Raw genomic sequence first — 21,391 nt, forward strand, 5'->3', positions numbered from 1 at the left:
TCTTTTATTTATTTATTTATTTAAAATGGAGCAGCCATAGTAGTCCTACTGGTTTCATTTTCATTTAGGAATTTGCCAGGTTTCCTTCTGCAATATCTTTTTACAAGTAACAAGGGAAAAAAAGATAATTACTTTTACAATTTATGCAGCAGATATTATAATAAAGCAATGTTTTTAAAACATATTTTCCTTCTTTACTTTTCTCTGTATACTGCCAGTAATTTGTGTCAGCTTTATTATAAATTCTCTAGAAAATTTACCAAGGTATAGAAATATGATTTTGTCCAAATACCCATCTAGTAACAGTTTTCATGATTATGAATCAAGGCCAAATCTGGTAAAAATCTAGCCCCAGAGGAAAGCAGAAACATTTCACTATTCAAAATAGTAAGACATGCATTCATCTGTTCTGTTCATCACATTCATCAGATTAAGGTGGTCAGAATACAACATTTAAAATAAAATATAGCAGCATACATCTGCTCTATGTCCAAGTGTGCTCCTACTTTTATTTGCTGCCAAGCAACAGCAATAAAATAAGTATGATATGAAACTCAGTTGGTCAGAAGGATCTTTTTTCCCCTGAAAGCACAAATATCACATACCAACAGCCCTTCTATGCTGGCCCTAATGGAAAGAAAATATTGAAGTGATTTACAAAAATATATGAAATTCCAAATGTACAAAGAAAGTATTCCCCTAGAACCAGCTAAGTTTTTTCTTTTCTTTTGTTTGTTTGTTTGGTTTTGTTTGTTTTGTCTTGTTTGTGTTATGGGTTCTTTTTTAATGTTTGGTTTGGTTATGCTTGGTTGGATTTTTGTTTTGTTTTGGGCATTTGATGTGGTTTTTTGTTGTTGTTGTTGCTTTTTTGTGTGTGTGGGGGGCCTTTGTGTGATTTTTTTTTGGTTGGTTGTTTTTTCATTTTTTCCCAGATGAAAAGGAAAAAATCTGAAATACTGTGTTCTTAAGTTATGAATCGCATGGGAGTTTTCTTCATGTGGACTGCAAGAAACACTATTTTGAAATATGTTTATCTTTCTTTTTGGATTTTTTTTATTCTATTTCTGTTATCTCCCTCTTGCCTCCCAAAAAACACCCAGAAAAGATGCTTTTTCTGAAGATAAATGAGACATCTCCAATAAAAGGTGACCAGTTCTCTGCATCCAGTGTTTCTAATTAAATACAGAGTGACTTCGGTGCTCTTAAGTTTTATGTGTCTTTCCTTCACTTTCTCATAATTAAAAGTTCTGCCTGTGAAGTACACTTGTATCATGGAGATTCTTTGCAGCTTGATCCAAAAGACAGTTCAGCAAATGTTTAGAAGAATTAAATTCCATTTTCTGCTGTGTTGAAAGATCCTTTGGTCACTTTCCTCAGTATTTACAATGAACTTTATTAAGATATTTGAGAAACCATTTGTTAAACTATTTTCTAAAATAGTTTGAATTTTTATGAAAATTAATGTCTATGGCTTTATAGCCTTTGAACTGTAGTTAACACCTTTATTAGTAAATGTTTGTCTCTCTCCACTGGTCAACAAATTTTGTGACAGGTATTTTAGTTCTACTTTGTACAAGTTTTTCTTCTTTTAAAGCTGAAGAAACAAAGATCCTATGTATGTCAGTGCTCTAAGATAATTAACTCATGGATAAAATACCTGTATCGCTGGTTAATGCTGAACCAGCAATAAGATGACTGACAGATTCTCTCTCTTAACCCCTCTTCCACTCCAGAAAGGGAAAATAAAGAGTGTAAGATATATAGACTTCCAGGTTGGGAACTAACCCACAGAGCTTAATGAAACAATACAAATGAAAAAGAAAATAATGAAATATATACAAATATATACAAACCCTATATCACTTTTTCTCTTCACTGTCACTCATGTCACCAACAAGGCTGTACGTCAGCTTTGAAAAAGTCCAGACAGCGCTTCTGGAGGCAGGAGAAGATAGGAGACAGATGCAGGAACACATGGATTCAGGAACATATAGGTCAGTATCAAAGGCAGACAAATGGACAAAGTCCTACCAAGTTGCTATGCATGAAGAGAGCTTGATCCTTGTGGTCCCTCAGCTTATACTGAGAATGATGAATATAGAATGGAGTACTTTGGTCAATTTTGGTCACTTGTCTGGTCTGCTCCTCCTCAAAGGAGTATATCAAGTTTTGACCCTTTTCCTCCCTTTTGTTTCTGGAGTATGTTTTTCAGAACAAAGCAGTGGCCTTGGTTCTGCAGGACTATAAATAAACATTGAGTGTTATTAGAAGCAGATTGACTGAAAAAACCAAAATGTTTTTAATTTCAGCAGGTGCAGTTACTCAGAAGAGAATTAACTGAAAAGTAAAACTCCTAGAAAGAAACATTGGTCTGTCCTGACTCAAACCTGGAGTTAACAGCAAGGTCCTTCCTTTACTGTGAACATTTCCTACCATGTGGTGAGCTGGCCTTGGATTAATGTCAAACCCACTCCTAGTCACTCTCTCTTTCCCTCTCTTTGACAGGAAAGGGGAGAAAACAGGATGAAAAAACTCATGGTTTGAGGCAAAAACTGGGACATGGGTTATCATTATACTAATGAGAAAAGCAGACTTAGGGGTAGTAAATTTATTGCCAGTTTAAATTTTGTTAAGGAATTTTAAGAGTTGTCACCTGAATGTCTGGACATTAAAGATTCCTACTCACTCCAAGAAGCTGATGCTGAGATCCCACAGGCTCCAGTAGCTGTCACCAGTGGCCAGCAGTATCCGCACCACTCAATCCAGAGGCTGGCACCAAATTTGACTCACATGCTCACTGGTAGCTGACACTGAGTCCTTGGAGCACACATCGAAGCAGGATAGATTGTAAGATAAAGAAGACATAGACCCTCTCTGCAGCCCCCTGCTAACAACACTTGTGCAATTACAGTCAATATATTATTATTTTAATGTTTTATAGTTACTGTTTACTTTCCAAAAACCTGCTTAGCTCTAGGAAATTTCCTTCATGACTTGGGGTCATCATATGTGCAGTCTAGGAACTGAGCAGCTTCTTTTAGCAGTTAACTTTTCAATTAATTCCTAAAGGAACAGTGAGTTCTCATTGACTTCTCAATTACAGACTCAAGAATTTCTATCCTCACCATGCTCCCTAGTAGCATTTTTTCACACTGACTGTGTACTGATGAACTGATTCTCAGTTCAAAGCTTGTGCTAAGACTGGTTTACATGGAAGTTTTAAATTGAGTTCCTGCGGAACATAGAATACAGAATTCTGTCTTCAGAATAATTTTTCTTTTGAGGAAGAGATAATATGGAACTGGGTATTTCATTATGGGTTTATAAGTGTATGTGAAATCTTGAAATGTTTTGTAAATTTCTGTCTTACCAAACATATATCTTAAAACTGAAAAGCAAAAATGTAGGTATATGGAATATCTTATGACCACTCAGTTCATAAAGGAAGGATTTGGAAATGCAGAACAATAGTTATTTGGAACTTTTTTTCACTTGTTTTGTGGAAGAGCAAATAGTATTGTTTAGAATCCTGTCTAACATTTTGGGTAAAATCGTTGCATAAATATTCAGGCCAGATAATCCCTTTTTGAAACAGAGGATGGACTACATGGCTTCTGCTCTCTCAATTATAAAGTATTATCTTTCAATTATAAAGTTTTTTTTTCAAGTCAAAAAAGTATTGGAAAATCAAAGACATTTTCTGAAATTACAGTGATGTCCCATAAGATACAATGATCAAATTGCATTTAAAGAAGCAGCACTGCAGATACAGACACTCGCTAAAGTATTCCACCTAAAATACTGACACAGCACAATGACAGAATGCTGTTTAAGGCACTGCATTCTGCATTCTATTCTAGAGCACAGAAGATGTGACTGTAAATTAAAAGGTACTCTCTTTGCCCACATGCAACCTGGGAAGTTTGTTGTATCCATGTGGAATGTGTCTGTCAGCATATTCAAAAGTCTGACAAATAGTGCTTCAAATGTTTAATTTGGCCTATAATTATAAAGGACTACAATTTAATCTGTTCAAGGAGACATAGGAATTTTGTATGTTTTTCAATTGTACAAAGAGATGCAATTGAATTATTATCCATTTACTTATCATCTCTGACAAAAATCTGAGAATGATATAAGTTGTGGTTTTGGCATTCATTTTGGAAGATTTTTCTACCCACTATTCCTCATTGTATTTCTCTTAACCCATAGAAGTACATAAGCAGGAAGAAAGACTGTAATTCCAGTAAGATTTATTATAGTGCAAACAGATGAGTCTGTGTTTCATGTAATCATTAAGACCTGGTTAAAAATGCAGAACATATTTTTCTTATCATATCTTGTTGAGCACTTAAAGATAAATTGTGTCTAAGTGAACTGAAAAAAAAAAAAAAAAGCAGAAGTTAAAAAGCTTCCTAATTCCCAAGCTTATATGGTTCATAAGTATGCCATATAGTTAGCCATATTGTTTACTACTGGTTTTGAAATGAGGAGGAATTATGTACTGTCACATAAAGTTCTAGTGTCTTTAGTACTTCTTGGTATTTAGTAATCAAAATGACCATCTGCTTGCTTACTAATGTTTTCTTAGTCAATTGAAATATTTTAGCTCACAAACAAATCCATAGAAAAACAAACATAAAAATATTTCTATTCACATACTCTCTATCCATCAACTGAATAGACAGAACTTGCACGTATATAGATTTTATGCTTTGTATTTTGTACTCTGTGTGAATAATTATTCCAGTGCTTATGAGAATAACATAAGATTTTTTTCTAGAGTTTGGGTACAGCTATAAAAAAAACCCAAAAAAACAACCAAGCAAAAAGTAACCAAACCATCCCAAAACCCTCAAATGAAATTCCTAATTTTGCTTCCTTTAACTTACAGCCTATTTCTAAAGTTAAATACAGTCAGTCCCATGAAATTTAGAAACATCACAGATCAATAAAATATATCATCGACTGAGCAAACAGAAAGAATGTTACATTCAGTTACCATCCTTATTAATCAGTTAAACTTGATAATTCTCACAGCAAGAGATATTATTTAAATGTAGAGTTAAAATTTCAGTTTGTTCTACTGAAGTCTTCATATAGTACCAAGAATTTGAAGTGTAAGCAACAAATATTTTCATGTCAAATGTTACACTATTTTTAAAGAGCCTTTTTTCAATATAATCCAAAAAGCTAACTAGAATATTCTGTTTAGAAGCAATGCTTTTTTGTAGTATAGAGCATAAAAAAATTGAAACAGGTACTTCAGAGTCAAAACATACTTGATAAATTGGTAAATGAAAGGCAAAATAATTTTAAAGAATTTATTACAGATGAATTATAATTATGTACTGAAAATCAGTACTATTTTCAATGTCAATCTTGTGTATATGATATATATGTACTTTGATCATACCTCAGGTTTTCTTGCTGAAGAAACACTTTTCATTTACTCAACTCAAAAACAGATTTCTGATATTTTGGTAAATAGGCACATAAGCAATATGCATCTTACATACAGAGAATGAACCCTGTATTGTAAGAACTCTTATAGTATACCTGGGGATCACCAGTAAAAATATTGTCTTGGTCAGTAAAGTTCCACGACCTGAGAATACTCTCTTGACACTATTTAGTTTAATAACAGAAACAAGGCCACACTGGACCCTTAGCTTATTCAGCTTTGAAGTGGAAGATTTGATACAGCTCACCAATGGTCTATTTTATATATACGTAACTCTTCCCCAGAGACAGTAAATGTTCCTCAAACTATTTGTACACTAAAATGACACTGCGATATCTAAGTCATTTTATAAGATGAGAACACTGAGCATCCCAGAGACCTTTATATCTACAATGGAAAATTAGGTTCTTGCTCTTCTCTTTCTCCATCTGGTAAGCTTTGCATCCATTTATTTGCATAATGGCCTGTCTTTACTAAGACTTGTAAAACAAGCTTATGAAAGGCAGATTTGGCACCCACTTAACAAACAAATGCTTTAGATTTGAACTCCACTTGATTTTATAGTTTGTATGCCCAGTATGGGAAAGCATTATATCCAAAATGTAGTTATACAAATTCTGCTCATGGTGCTACTTCCTCAGTAATGTCTTCAGAAAAAGTCTTCGTATTTTAAGTTCCAAATCGATTAAGTCAACCAGTGTACAGCTGTTTAACCACAAAGATATCAAAAAAGGGTTCTTGAACACATCTGTGTATGCAGATCACTGATTGTTTCACCCTGCTTTAGTCTCCAAGACATATAAATTAGGTTCCCGAAGACACTGAGGTAAAACTACTAGCAAGGATTTCATTTGCTTTTGTAAATTTCCTTCTGACTGTCTAGTGCTTTGCTATTGTGAGGACTCTATGGATACATCCCATTATCTTCTCCACTCATCAATGTTATAAGAAATTATGAGACAGAAGACTCTAATCTTCCATGTTTATTCCTACTCTACAGAGTGAAAGAACTTCCAGAACAGGGGATTATCTAGCTGCCAAACAGTAGTACTAAGAAATGGTACAGAAAAAATAATTGATCAGTGTTTGAGCTTATATCTTGACATTGTTCTACACAATTCAGTTCAGAGGTTTTCTAAGACACATAAGTTCTCCTCACAATGATATTAAAAATTCTGAATAGTCTTTTTTGTCATGTTAGCTACAACTAAAATAATCTATTTCCATATAGACAGGCAAAAATTGTCACATTCTGACGTAGGTTTGTAATATGACTTAATATGACCAGATCTAAACCGTGAAGCGTGAAGTTCCTATTCCTTGCAAAACTAGATATAGCCTGTATGTGATTTAGACTTACCAATAAAAATAAAGCAAAGAAAATTTCCTGTGATATTTTTAGAAATAAATATATTAATGACTGTGGGGTTTTAAGGTACTATGGTGATGATTGTCAGAGAAAAGTCTATAAATGGAAAAAACAGATTAAAAAAATCTTATCAATTGTTCCTGTTCCATTTCTATGCACTAATTTCCAATGGAGAAATGCAAACCTATTACTCTTGATACTTTGTTGTGGTTTAAAATATGTAAATACTATTGGCAATGATGCTGATCTAAAAAACATCCCTGTCACTTTCCATATAGAATGCAATGTTTATCATAATAAATACTAGGCATTTATTATGCCTCACTTTGAAGTGAAATACCTACATTTTGTATTAAAAATTGGCAGTCCCCCAAAAATCCTAAGTTGAGACTATTTCTTCACTAGAAGTTAGCAGATATTTTCTTTCTTAAAAGAAAAGTTCTGTTTAATATTTCCATAAATTATTTAGATGAGGGGATTGAGTCCACCATTAGCAAATTTGCAGATGACACTAAGTTGGAGGGGAGTGTGGGTCAGCTGTGAGGCAGGAGGGATCTGCAGTTGGGCTGATTCCAACGGGATGAGGTTCAACACGGCCAAGTGCCGGGTCCTGCACTTTGGCCACAACAACCCCATGGGGAGATCCAGGCTGGGCACAGAGTGGCTGAGAGCAGCAAGGCAGAAAGGGACCTGGCAGTCTGGATTGCCAGGAAGCTGAACATGAGACAGCAGTGTGCCCAGGTGGCCAAGAAGGCCAATGGCATCCTGGACTGTACCAGGAACAGTGTGGTCAGCAGGTGCAGGGAAGGGATTCTGCCCCTGTACTCAGCCCTGGTTAGTCCACAGCTTGAGTACTGTGTCCAGTTCTGGGCCCCTCAGTTCAGGAAGGAGACTGACGTGCTGGAGCAGGTCCAGAGAAGAGCAAGGAGGCTGTGAAGGGATCCAGCACAAGTCCTGTGAGGAAGGGCTGAGGGAGCTGGGGTTGTTTAGTCTGGAGAAGAGGAGGCTCAGGGGAGACCTCATCACTCTCTACAACTCCCCGAAAGGAGGGTGTAGCCAGGTGGGGGTTGGTCTCTTCTCCCAGGCTTCTGTAAGTAAGACAAGAGGGCATGGACTTAAGCTCTTGCAGGGGTGGTTTAGGTTAGATATTAGGAGAGAGCTCTTTACAGAGAGGGTGATCTGGCATTGGAATGGGAGAGAGGCTGGATGTGGCACTCAGTTCCACGGTCTTGTAACCACAGCTGAAGTGTGTCAAGGGTTGGACTTGATTATCTCTGAGGTCCTTTCAAACCGGACTGATTCTGTGATTCTGTGATATTGCTTTCAGAACCTACACAGTTTCCTTGGAAAAATCAGAGCATCATGAAAGGAGTCACATGCTCCCTGAGTTTCTGTTCATAGTGCTGAAAGAGCACCACTGATCAGAATGCGGTTGTCTTGTAGGTGAGTTGGTGGTGTAGAAGTGTCTAGCGGCCAGTTAGCAGCAGCTAGTCTGCCCTTTCCCATCTTAGACTTAGAATAATACCATTTAATATTTAACTTAAAGCTGATCAGTACCTGCTATCATCACTATGGAAATTATGCTCAGGGTAAATCAGGGAAAAGCAGGATGTCCTGTGTGAGATACAGCTAATTTTTCATCTACAAAGTGCACACAATTTAAAATTGAAAATAAAATGTTTTGACCTGTATGCTGTCAATTATATTGTACTTTGACTTACACAGATGATATTGTTAGCAGCACTTATATGAAATTGTTGTACAAAAGTATTTTACTCTCTAACTAATTATCAGATTACTGTTCTTTCCTGCTGATACTTGGTACACCTCATGCTCTATTTGTGATTTGATATGAAACTGATGAATTGAGTCAGCTGGAGTTGTTTGGGGTTTTTTTGATTCCATAGTAAAATTCTGTATGTCAGGTTTTAAAAATTACATATGATTAACATAATTCAGAAATTCACAAGTTCTTTAAAAGGGCACAATCTTTATAAAGGCTTTTTTTTCTTGAAGTAAGCAGAGGAAATATTAGAACTCAACTTTAGTTATAATACAGATCTTAAAATTAAGATATGTAGTATTTTATGTTTTCTGCATTTAAATACAGTTACTTCCAGAACTAATGATATTTTTGTGTGTAAATGTGTTCTACAAAAGGATTTTTTTCTCTAACTCTATAAAAAATAATTATAAAAATCTTTATTAATTTTTTAAAATAATAGAAATATTAGGTTGATTATGAATGCTTAATGTAGGCTACAATCCATGTCTAAGTACATGAATATCTTCATCAAAGCCTGTTCCATATTAACCTACATGTTATAGAAATCACAAGCACTTTTTTTCCTTTAGTTCTGACAACTTTCAACTTCCTTCTTAAAATTAGATTTGTGGCTGTTTACACACAAATATGTTCATAAATTGCCATCAGTTGTCCCCTTGAAAAACAAGGAGGCAATTATTATTTTTAGAAGTTATACCTAATGTTTTTGTGCTTCTGTGACATTTCTTTCCATTCTGTTTTTTTATGGATGAATGAAACTAGTAAGATCTTCAGGTTTGTACAGCAATCTTTCTGCTGGTTTGTAAGCAGTGAAGAATCTTCAATAGCATATAATGCTTTATCAGGGAAATGTCTTTGTTAAGATCTATTTTTAATAACTAACTGTGTGAGAACATGGAGCTACTGCTGTAGAAATGTAGCCCATGCTGCAAATAATAGTAATGAGAAGGAGAGAATCCACGACCTAATTTATCTTACTCAGCTTTTGAAAAATGCAACCATAGTAGATTTGTAGAGCAATTGTTTTTGGGTTTTTTTAACCTGCTGACTATCATTGACTAGCAGCTCATTCTTTTTCAAGTTTTTCCACAGAGATTTGTCAATTTTGGAAGACACCGTAGCATCTCTGATTTTGGCATCTGCTATAGTATGATTTAAAACAGCCTTTTTAAAGCAAAAATGTTTCCTGTGGAGGTATATATCTGGCCTTTTACAATGCAATTCTGTAACTACATGAGAACTTTTACACTAGGGTATGTAATTTGTATCAAAATGCAAAATTCTGGTTGCCTAATCTTCACCAAACAAATTTTGCTTGATAAGAAATCCTATAAAATTTTAGATAGAATTGAGAAGGAAATTGGGCTTTTTTTTTTTTTTTTTTTTTTTTTTTTCTTCCCCAAGGCTTAGACCTGATTAGTTAACCATAATACAAAGACTACCAATAAATAATAAAAAAAATTAAAATCCCTCATTTAGTTTTGGAAGGTAAGTTGTAATTAACCATGATGTAATTATTCATAAATATTTTTCTCTCATGAATATTTTTTCAGTATAAGTTTTTTAAATTCAGGGCTGAAATATCATTTAATGTTAGTTAACTGACATTAACTTTATCCCATTACATGCAGTTTATTTCACTTTTCTTAAAAATATGAATATCAGTTGATTGTCCACTTTCCTGTATATTTCCCAGCTATTATTTCTAAGTAATGGAAAAAAAGACTGTTCTCTGTCCAAGGTGAGAGATAATATTAAATATTGTGAATACGAATTTACACAGTCTATTAACAGTCACCAGCATTTTAGTCACAGAGATATTCTGTTCCATGATGCTATTTTCCATTTTCAAGCATGTAAAGTTTGAATTCAGGTTATAACCTTACAGTATATTAAGTTTAGCCACATGGCAGACAATTTTTCCAGTGCTAACAAAATCTTTTATTTCTAATGATATGCTCAATATAAGAAAAAGATCAACCAGTGATCATTTGCTTCAGTATGCCACAGGGCAAAAGAAGTCCATTTGGCTGCCAAATTACATCACCTTTATTTTTTATAGCAAGCCATTAGTTCTAAAATTTTCTGAACAGATTTACCCCGTATATAATGTTCCTTGTAAAGCCAACACTGTACTGTCTTTTAGTGTAACCAAACTAACCAGCATACTATTTTTTGCTGATAAAAGTCAAATGAATTCATTCATGTAAAAAAGTTATTAACAACAAGCAACTTTCTTCAGAGAAGAAGGAATTACTGTATCAGTGTCTTCCTCTGGTAAAGAACACCGTACTTTATTAACATGGCTATTTGGACATCCTCTCAATGGGCACCCCCTTGTCATGGGAGAGGAGCTTGCGTGCCCTTGTGAGGTTGTGAGCTATGCTGGTGGTGGCATATGCCTCCTGTAGGGTCTCCCATGACAGACAGGTCACAACTGAAGGGTCAGACAAGAAGACTACAGAGCCATTGTACTGTCTACTCTTTTATATGGGTCTCAATCATGGGTCATCTATTACCCATTACCTGTGACTCCTTCAAGGCTTCCATCAGTTCTGCCTCTGTACAATCCTAAACATCCAGTGGACTGACTATGTGACCAATGTTCTTGTCCTTTAACAGGCAGGGGTCACCAGTATTGAGGCCATGATACTGAGGATGCAGCTGTGCTGGGCAGGGCATGACTCCAGGATGGAGGATTATCACCTCCCTAAGATTGTGCTCTCTGGTGAACTTGCCACCAGCTGCCACAACAGAGGAGCCCCAGAGAGGAGATAAAAGGACTCCCTGAAACAATCCCTCAGCTTTGGCCATACTGACTGCCATCAGTGGTCCACTCTGGCCTCCAATTGGGAGACATGCAGACACACCATCCATAACACTGCTGCCTCCTTTGAGAACACATGTAGAATCAGTCTTGAAGAGAAAAGACAGTGCAGAAAGACCCATGCTTTGGCTGTCCCCTCACAGGAGATTTTCTGCTGTGACTCTTGCAACCACACTGCTTGTCCCACATTGGCCTTATCAGCCATCAGCACACTTGCAGCAAGCGTGGGTAAAGCCCTTCCTAAATCTTCATTCTTGAAGCCAAGCCATGATAATTTGGACCTCAGTCTCCCTCACCTGAGCAGAAACTTAGCACTCTTTTTTGATTCTTCAGATGCTACTGTGCAGATGAGTCTTCTCTCAGTTTTATGGGGTAATTTTTTCAGCATTTCCCCTACTTGATGCCACTTTACAAAGAACCAAAATCCTTGAACCTTTCTTGATCCCTGAAACAAAAAATTTAAAAATCTTACTAAAGTGTAAGAGTTTAGAACTTTTGTAGCCATAGCTAACTCTTGTACTTAGAATCTTTTTTCCTAAGTTAAATAGCAATCTTTTATGTAACTAACATATTTCTAGTAATATATCACTTACTTTGTACATCAAGGTACATATTAAGAGATGAAATCAGCTTTTAAGCAAACAAAATAGCAGCAAAAAATAACTAAAAATAAATTTTGGTAATATAGCTATAGGAATATACCTCTTGTAATTATATGAGAGATATAATTATATAAAATATAATTTTGAAAACCAGTTTTCTTCTAAAGTTGAAAACTAAAATCATTGCACTTCTAAGAAAAATAATTTGAAAAGTATCATAAAAAAGGTCTAAGTTTGATGCAGATTTATTTATTTATTTATTATCTATTATTATATCTATATATATCTATTATTATTTATTGTCTATTTATTTATTTATTCTATCTATTTCCAGGATTTTAGATTGTCTCCAGAAAAATACTACATGTTGAATTATTAGGCTTTTACAAGCATAGGATGTGTCTTTTTGTAATTTGTACAGCATCTGTTTTAACAATTCTGATAAAGAGTAAGGCCTATAAATGTCACCAGGATGACTTACTGGTGGAATTTTTACTTCAGCACTAGTCCTGTAAGATATTTTTCCATGAGGTGATAATGAAGATTTAAGTCCTTTTATTCTGCTTGAATGTGAAAAACTCCTAACTTGAATCAGAGACATATTGTAAGCTGTATTGAGCACCTGCAATTCACAATAATGGTAGCTTTTCTTTCAACAAAAATCAGAGTGAAATCCTCATTTGACTAAAGTTAATGACAGTATTGTTACTGAGTGTTTTAGTATCAGAATTTGTCCCATAAGTTGACACAGTAGTACAGTCTATGAAAAAATACTTCTAAATTGTGTGGGAAATAGAGGTTCATGTAATAGAGCTCCACATAACAAATCTACTGTTTTACTTTATGCAGCCTAATGATTTTCATTATCTCCTTAGTTGATAGAATCCATTTCAAAAACCAATAATCTCTTGAAATCCACTGAGCCTCAAATTAGTCATTAGAGAAAATTTTCAGAGATCATTACCTTTCCCATAGATTCTAGCTTTTCATTTCCTGAATACCCACAACTAATGTTGTTCATAATAAGGTGAGGGTAGATTATTCAGTTACAAAAGAATGATTCTAATATAACTCAAGCTATTAATTTGTTTATTATTAGAACTGCTTCATTTTTATTAAAGGTCAACTCTGTATCAATTTTAACCTTGAATTTATGACCTCATATAATGTTAGATTGTAAAGAAAAGACAAATGCCATTAACACTGAATTGTGTGCCACATTAATGAGGCATAGAGCTAACATTTTATATAGGAGGAATTTATTGGTTTTCTAAATAGTAAAACACTTTGTCACACATACACACTTGTACAAACAGAGGCATAATTTCCAACACAGAAGGGAAAGTACGGAGTGGAGTTCCATTCTTCTATTCTTTTTGTTTTCATCTGGTTGCTTGTTTGTTGGGTTTTTTTATTGTTTGTTTTGTTTGGGTTTTTAGGTGTTTTTTGTTTGTTTTTTGTTGTTTTGGTTTCAGTCTTCTGTGCGTTTTGGGTTGATTTGGCTTTTTTTTTTATTATTTTATTTTATTTTATTTTTCTTTAAGCTATGCATTTGGAGCCCAGGCTTTTTGAGTCCAAAACTGGGTGTAGAGAAAATTGTTTTCTGGTTTTATAGTAGTAAGCTAGAAGATAATAGGAATCTGAAATATTTCAGGGAAACCCTAATCAAAGCCATTTTTAAAAAGACTTAACTACAACAGAACTTAAAAACATTTCAGGGGAATCCAGTCTTGATGGATTAAGCAGTATTAAGCAAACTGGTTATTCATAGATCTGTCTATACTGACACGAGTTATCCAACTGTATCAGACTTGCAGATCTTCAGGTCTCCCATACTGGCATCGCTAAATGTTTCTTCTATCACAGTAGAGAGTATAAAATTTTTCTTAAATAAGATGCCAAAGCACATTCTTCCTACAAGCAATAACATAATAGCAGTGACAGCTATGCAAGAACTTCCAATAATGTATATGCCTTGACTGAAACACTGTATTATTTACTGTATACTTACACTTTTTAAATTGGCAATTAGTTTCTGAGGATTTGTATATAACAATAGGGAGTTAAGTACCTCTCTTCAAACTACAGAAGGGCAAAGAAGAGCAATTTGGTTTGAAACCTCAGTCCTCCACTGAACCTGAAAGGCTTCAGTCAGGATAGATTTAATGCTTGATAGTAAGATTAAAGCTCTAGCAATACTGTCAGTATTTTGAAGAGATGCCAGATGGTTAAAGGGGGGAGTTGTAGATCTTGTGAAGAAATTTGCCGAACATTCACTACTAGGATGAGAATATAATGGGAGACATTTTACTACATATAGATGATTTCATATTTTATGGTTTTCTCATTCCACTTTTCTCTTTTTAATGTACTGTTTTAAGAAACCGTGCTCCTGCATTTTCAAAGGAAAATCTGAAATATTCTTAATGAATTGCACTGGGCAATAAAATTGATGATAGACAAAATATATAGTCTTTCACTAATTGTATGAATGGAGAAATTGCTCATATTTCTCTATCAGATTTACATAGTGCTAACTCAGGTCATAGCTGAGATTAATTAATTTACAAATCTAAGGAAAATATCAGTAGTATAGTATGGCAGTACCTCTTTTAAATACTTATGCAATATCACTGAAACTATTATTTGTTAGATATACTAAATTAATTCTTAAGGTTTGGTATCAGGTGACTAAAACTTGGAAACATGAGTTCCAATTTTAAAAATTATTCTGAGTCTACATTTTGAGTCCATAGGAGAACCACAAACATGATCAGAGAGCTGGAGCACCTCTCCTATGAAGAGAGGCTGAAAGAACTGGATTTTTCAGCCTGGAAAAGATAAGGCTTCAGGGAAACTTTATAGTGGTCTTCCAGTACCTGAAGAGGCCTACAGGAAAGCTGGATGGTGACTTTTTAAAAGGGTATATAGTGATAGGACAAGGGGGAATGGTATTAAGTTGAAAAAAGCTAGGTTTAGATTAAATATTGAGAAGAATAAGAACAAAATGAATGACAACAAAAACAACAGCATTATTAAGGGGCAATAGATACCTATGTTATAAAATATCCCTGTTTCTCATATTTAAAAACAAACAATGCAAATATCCTGAGTATCAATCTATTTCATTTAAACATAAGATGAGTTTATTTGTATTCTTCTATATCTGTTGCAAGCCAATAAATAGAATGAAGATCCACAGGTTTCTCATCTCACCTACTGAGTCTTTTTCACTGCCTGATATCTTCAGAAATTTGCAAGAGTCACATTTACATGATAAGCTGACTTCTACTGATAAGTCAACAGCCCTCCAGAATTTTCAAATCTTATCAAAGACATCTCAGAATGTGAATCTCATAACTATTAAAAAAGGGAGGGGAGGGAGAAGAAAAGACAACAGACTGACATTATGTAGTTGGTGCTATATATCTTCCAGTTTCTCATGCATGCATTTTATTTTAGAGTAGCTCTTCTTCCTCTGTTGATTTAACATTGCTATCTTACTATGCCTTTTTATTTTGCAATGCAAAATTATCTTTACATGTTAGCCCCTTATTAATGCCCAACAGAAGTGTAAAAGGCTGAAACTTTACAAATGGGTTTTGATTGGAGGATAAACATTAATTCAGAACAATAACCTGTAGCATTTTTTTTGACGGCAGGATTCAATGCTTCTTTTTAACAGGACCAAAGTCTTGCCTCAGAATCAGTTTTGGTTTTTTTTTTTCCCTAGAGACTCCTCATCATTTACCATCAAATAAAAATATAATAAAGTTCAAGATAGTGGCTTCAATTCATCCTTACTCTTTTTCTTTTAAGTGGACAGAGATGTGCAAATCTATAGCTCTGCCTGTGCCACAAGACACAAGGCCAAGCTTTGCCCTTCATGAGGTGATAAAGTAAAAATTGATACTCCTGTCCTCTGCTGAATCTGTTGTTCATCAGCACTGGCTAGTGGTGCCTGTAACAACTGCTTGGTCATGTAAATTGCTATTTTATGTCTGTGTTTTATTCTCTGAAGTGTATAAATAAAAAAACAACTGACAAGGAAAGTTTTAAATAGATATGGCTTATTCATGTAACAGTTGTTGGTGGACTTGCTGTCAACAAACGTTAGCTGACTAAGTATTCAACAAGGAGCAGCAAAAATTGCCAGATAGGTGGGTGATGAATCTCCAGATATGAAGGGATAAAGATAGCTCTCAAAGATATGTAAATAAATCTTATTCCAGAAATGCTTATTTATATCCAGAGTTTACTGCTGAGTGTTAGCTTACATATTGATCCCTGCAACCACTTAAAGGTGAAATAGATCTCATCCAAGTGTGAAGGGTCATTAACACTGTTTGTTGACATTTGAGAGAGTGCTTCAGGGAAAATCAAAAAGGGAAATCATTGGGGCAAAGCTGTGAAAACAGAACAGTCAGCTCTCTTTAAATTAGAAAGAGATATCTTATTCTAGATATTATTCTCCTTCATAAAAAACAGTTTCTCACCACTGTCCCCTTTATTTTGAAAGCAGGTTTTGAATTATCAATATATACTTTTGTGTCCTTTAAGAAACTTATTTCAAGAATTAAATGATATGCATTTACCTTAACTGAGAAATAATCTTATGGGGAAAATCTTAAAAACCTATAAATTGCAAAGGATTCTGAATCAGCCTTCTATATGGAGAAAACAGTAAAAAACATGATAACATTGAATGGATATCCTATCAGTTTAGAGAAGTAAAGTTACTAAAATACTTAAAAGCAAAACATTTGTTGCAATTATTATTTTATCACTTGAAAAGTTATCCTGATAAGATTTTAGGCATTTTAGGAATTGATTTAGCCCTCATTAAATGTTCAATATAGCAACAGCTGATGAAGACATTTTGAATAAGATTCTCTCCCCAAAGAATTAACTCTCACTGAGAAAGATTTCTTTGTCAACATAAACATGCAAGAAAAATAAGAATATTATGTAATTTTGGAGGTGGGGTTTTTTTTGTGGCATCCACCCAAAATGGGTAATCACATATGATAAATACTCTTCAGAACTCAGTTAATCACTTCAAAGGACAGAGCATTCATCAGTCAGTGACAAAGAGCCAGGAACTATATGACTGAAATGATTGTGTTAAAAAAAAAGACTCCAGGAAACTGGAAGTGCAGTACTTAAATCTTTCATTTAGATTATAACAATAGTCTGATACTCCACCTTCATGGCAAACAGTTCTATGCAGGCAATAATAAGAGGCAGAAGGAATGGAAGCTCCTTAAACTAGCTTTGCTTCCAGGTAAAACCTGTTATTGAATAACTATTTCAAGTAGGTTAATTGTATTACCCTCTGGAGACAGCTGTCTTTCTCTGCTGAGTATAGAAAAAGTTCAGATGACTAGACTGAGTTAGCTAAATTTAGGGGAAATTAATTCTACTATGGCTGCACTGAATTTGGATCAAACTGTATTTGCTCTTAGATATGCATGTATTAGGAGGTAATAATTCCACTAACTGAGATGGAATCTTTGAAGAAAAGCAATATAAGTAAGCCTATTTTTTCCCCCTAAGAAATGCTCATGGCAATGTTGTACACCTTATTAAGGACTCATATGTGCAGGTGGAAAACTACTGCTCCCATTTAAGTACTTGTTAAACTCTGTGTAAAGCATATGAAGAATTTCCTGTATTCCCACCTTTTTAACATACAGATACATATAAAGATTTAGACACATATAAAATGAGATGGTTTGGATTTTGACTGTTACTTCGAAAAACACAGAATAATTTCACAAAATGCATAATCTTCCTCTTTTTGGCAAATCTGATATAATTCAATATTTATTCATTGAGCTTAGCAGATGCTTTAATTTATAACAATTTAAAATGAAACAATTGAGTACATCCTCCACAATTTTTTCAATTAGGTGGCAATGCCATGATTTCAGAGTATTAAATAATCTTTATTTTTTTTTTACACGTGAACGTATTAACACCTGGTTTTCACATTTGTTCTGAAGAAAGACTTCAATAAATGAAAAGGGGATATTATAAAACCAAACAAAAAAACCTCAAACAAAACACAACTTTATTTTTTAATTTTTTTTTAAAGTTTAATATACATTCTTTGTTAGTTAATTGTTATGTCATAAAGTATTTTTCATTTTATAAGTGATTTTGTTTATCCATCTGTGGTATATCTTTATCTTATTGTAAATTAATCACAGGTATCTGCACTGCTGTTTAAAAGAAGAAAATAATACCAACGAGATTCAGGAATATCCATCATTTTGGTTTGGGCACTAACTGGATACTAAGCCATCTTGAAGATTGCCATGTTTTCTATGTCCTGTAGTTGCATTCAAAAAAATGCATTCTTAGTATCCATCACCACACTTACTAAAGAGCATCTGCTAACAAAAAATAAGATAAACTAATTTTTACAAACTAACTTTTACTTTACTAACTTTGGTACACTTCTGTGATCTAAGTGAAAAGCCTTCACTCTTCCTTTGAGGTGTTTATCAACTTTGTGAGAAATTGAGGTGGAAATAAAGCAACTCATTTTCCACTGTCCCTATACACCTACATTAGAACAATCTAATTCCCATAGTTTACTCCTTATTCCATGAAGCACACTTTTCCAAATGTTTTTGTGTAGAATATGCCTTATTACAGTTGTACATTGTAAATTTAAATTTTTTTAAATTTTAAACTTTCCAAATGTATTATGTCAGAGTGGAAGTGACAGAAACATCTTCTTAGTCATGACAAAAAAGTATGCATTGAAATATCTTTAAATATGAGCAATAATTTAAAAAAATACAATAATTTAATGTCTCGAAGCATGGGATGTGCCACAAAACACTTTAAACCAAGAAAATGCAAGAAAGAAGCTCATGAAGGCTGCATCTACACTGCTCAGTGAGTCAGATCCCATTGCAGAAGTATTTGTACTACCAGACTGATTGGATCTCTGTGTCTCCTCAATACACTTGGTCTTGTGTCTTTATATGATGTTTTAATATGATGATTTTCTGCCCCTGAGGCAAAATCCAATATTTTATCTTGTTTGTTTATTTATTGATTGATTCAATGCTCCAGCCCTCTGATCATTTTAGTGGCTTTCCTCCAGACACATTCCAGGAGCTCTATGTGCTGGGGACTCCATAACTGGTCACTGTACTCCAGGTGGAGTCTCACAAGAGCAGATTAGAGGGCGAGAATCACCTCCCTCTACTGCTGTCTATCCAGTTGACCTTCTGGGCTGCATGTGCACACTGACAGCTCATGTTAAGTTTCTGGTCTACCACAAACTCCTAATCCTTCTCCTCAGGGCTGTACACAATTCTTTCTCCTCTCACCCTGTGCTTATCTGTGGGATTTCCTCAAGCCAGGTGCAGAACCTTGCACTTAGCTCTGTTGAACTTCATGCAGTTTGCATGAGCCCACTTCTTAAGACTATCAAGGTCCCTCTGGATGGCATCCCTTCCCTCTAGCATGTCAACTTCACCACAAAATAAGACGTCATCTGCAACCTTGCTGAGAGTGCATTCTATTCCACTGTCCATGTCACAGACAAAGATGTTGAACAGCACTGGTCCAGGTACCAGGCCTTGAGGAACACCACTTGTCACACATCTCCACTGGGACACTGACCCACCGATCACAACTCTTTGGGTGTGACCAGCCAGCCAGTTCCTTATCCTTAGTTTTGTGTGAATTGTCAATTTGTGTTACAGTGTGGCCAAATAAACCAAAATTACTGTGATGAATATCAGACTTCTTTTAATTCATTGTCATTGTGTTATATTTTCTATACTATTGGCCAAGTTTTTTTTTACAGTGAGTGGAAGAATAAGGCAGCACAAGCTTTCGCATCTTAGCAACTCAAAATATGCTCGTCTGAGTGAACCTACCAGTAAAGAGGCAGGGAATCTAGCAATAGAGGAAATCTTCTGGAAATACTTGACAATTACAAACAAAAAAAAAATTAACACACACACACAAAAATATTAATGAAATCTAAGTATCACCTAAATCTTAAGAGTTGCAATGTTTAATTTTTGATAACCCCTTAGCTTTTCAATTAGTGTTTAATTATCTTTGTATGCCTTAGAAGAGGACAGTAGCACTGCATGTACACATGCTGCAATTACATCATATTACCTTTCATCATACTTTTAATTTGAAAACAAATTTCTACTGATACATTTCTTCTTAATATCTATAAAAATTAATAACTTTTTACAGATAATTACATATGTTTTGTTGAGCTGAGAGGGAAAAACTCTTGAATCTGTAAATCCATAGAAACTTTTCTAGAATTATTAAGGTCACACATTATTTATTTGAAATGAAACAGTGTGAGAGAATACTGGAGAAAGTGAGAAGATATAAAAAGATATAAAAACCAATTATCACTTCCATAGTATGGGTGAAAGAAAAAATATTCAGCTGATGTGACTTTTTAGGTTTAGCCAGAGTATCTGGAGTTGTTGTTCAGCACTTATCCATCTGATTTTCATTGTGTGAATTCTACAGTCACCACAACAGTTGCTGTCCTTTATCAGCCATTAGCACAGTTTTTTAACCTCCTGAATTTTCTGAAAATCTTTTCATTCTTCCTTTCCTTGTTCTGCAGCTGAAGAAATAATTCACCTTCAGTCATCTACCTCTTCAGTCTTTTCAAAGGCTTTTTTTTCCACCATGGGATGTGGATTCTATATTTTGTAGTCTAGTGATAAAGCCTCAGATAAGAAATTAATCTTCTTTTGCATCTGAAGTGTCCTTTATTGGAGTTCTTTAGAGCAGTTATGAATGCAAAGGTGACATTTAAAAAAAAAAAGCAAAACATTGTTAAGGTCATTCTCATTACATTATCCATAACAAATTTTTTTCCTTCTAAGAACTGGTTTATTTTTACTTGTATTGAAGTCACATGGAAAAACAAAGAACAAGTCAACAAGTGAGAACCAAATTAGAAATTTTCAAAATAAATATACTGCCTGTATACTAATATAATAAAAAAATCCAAATATTGTTGTTTTTTTTAAAAAAATATATTAACATCTTAAAAATTGTCTTTATAGTACATAAAAACATGAGTCTGTGAGAAAGCATTTAAAAACAAACAAACAACAAAAAACAACATTTGATAATACAGGGATACTTTAGTTATTGCTGAGCAGTGATCACACCAGTCCATCAGTAAGTAAGCTGAAGGTGCACAAAACTGCAAGAGGTCACAGCCAGGACAGCAGACTCAGCTAACTCCATTCTATATGACATCATGATCAACAATAAACTAGGAAGAAAGTTGGCTGGGGGAGCTACTGCTTTGTAACTGGCTGGGCAT

This window comes from Calypte anna, chromosome 1, assembly GCF_003957555.1.
Source record: "Calypte anna isolate BGI_N300 chromosome 1, bCalAnn1_v1.p, whole genome shotgun sequence".
Taxonomy (NCBI): domain Eukaryota; kingdom Metazoa; phylum Chordata; class Aves; order Apodiformes; family Trochilidae; genus Calypte; species Calypte anna.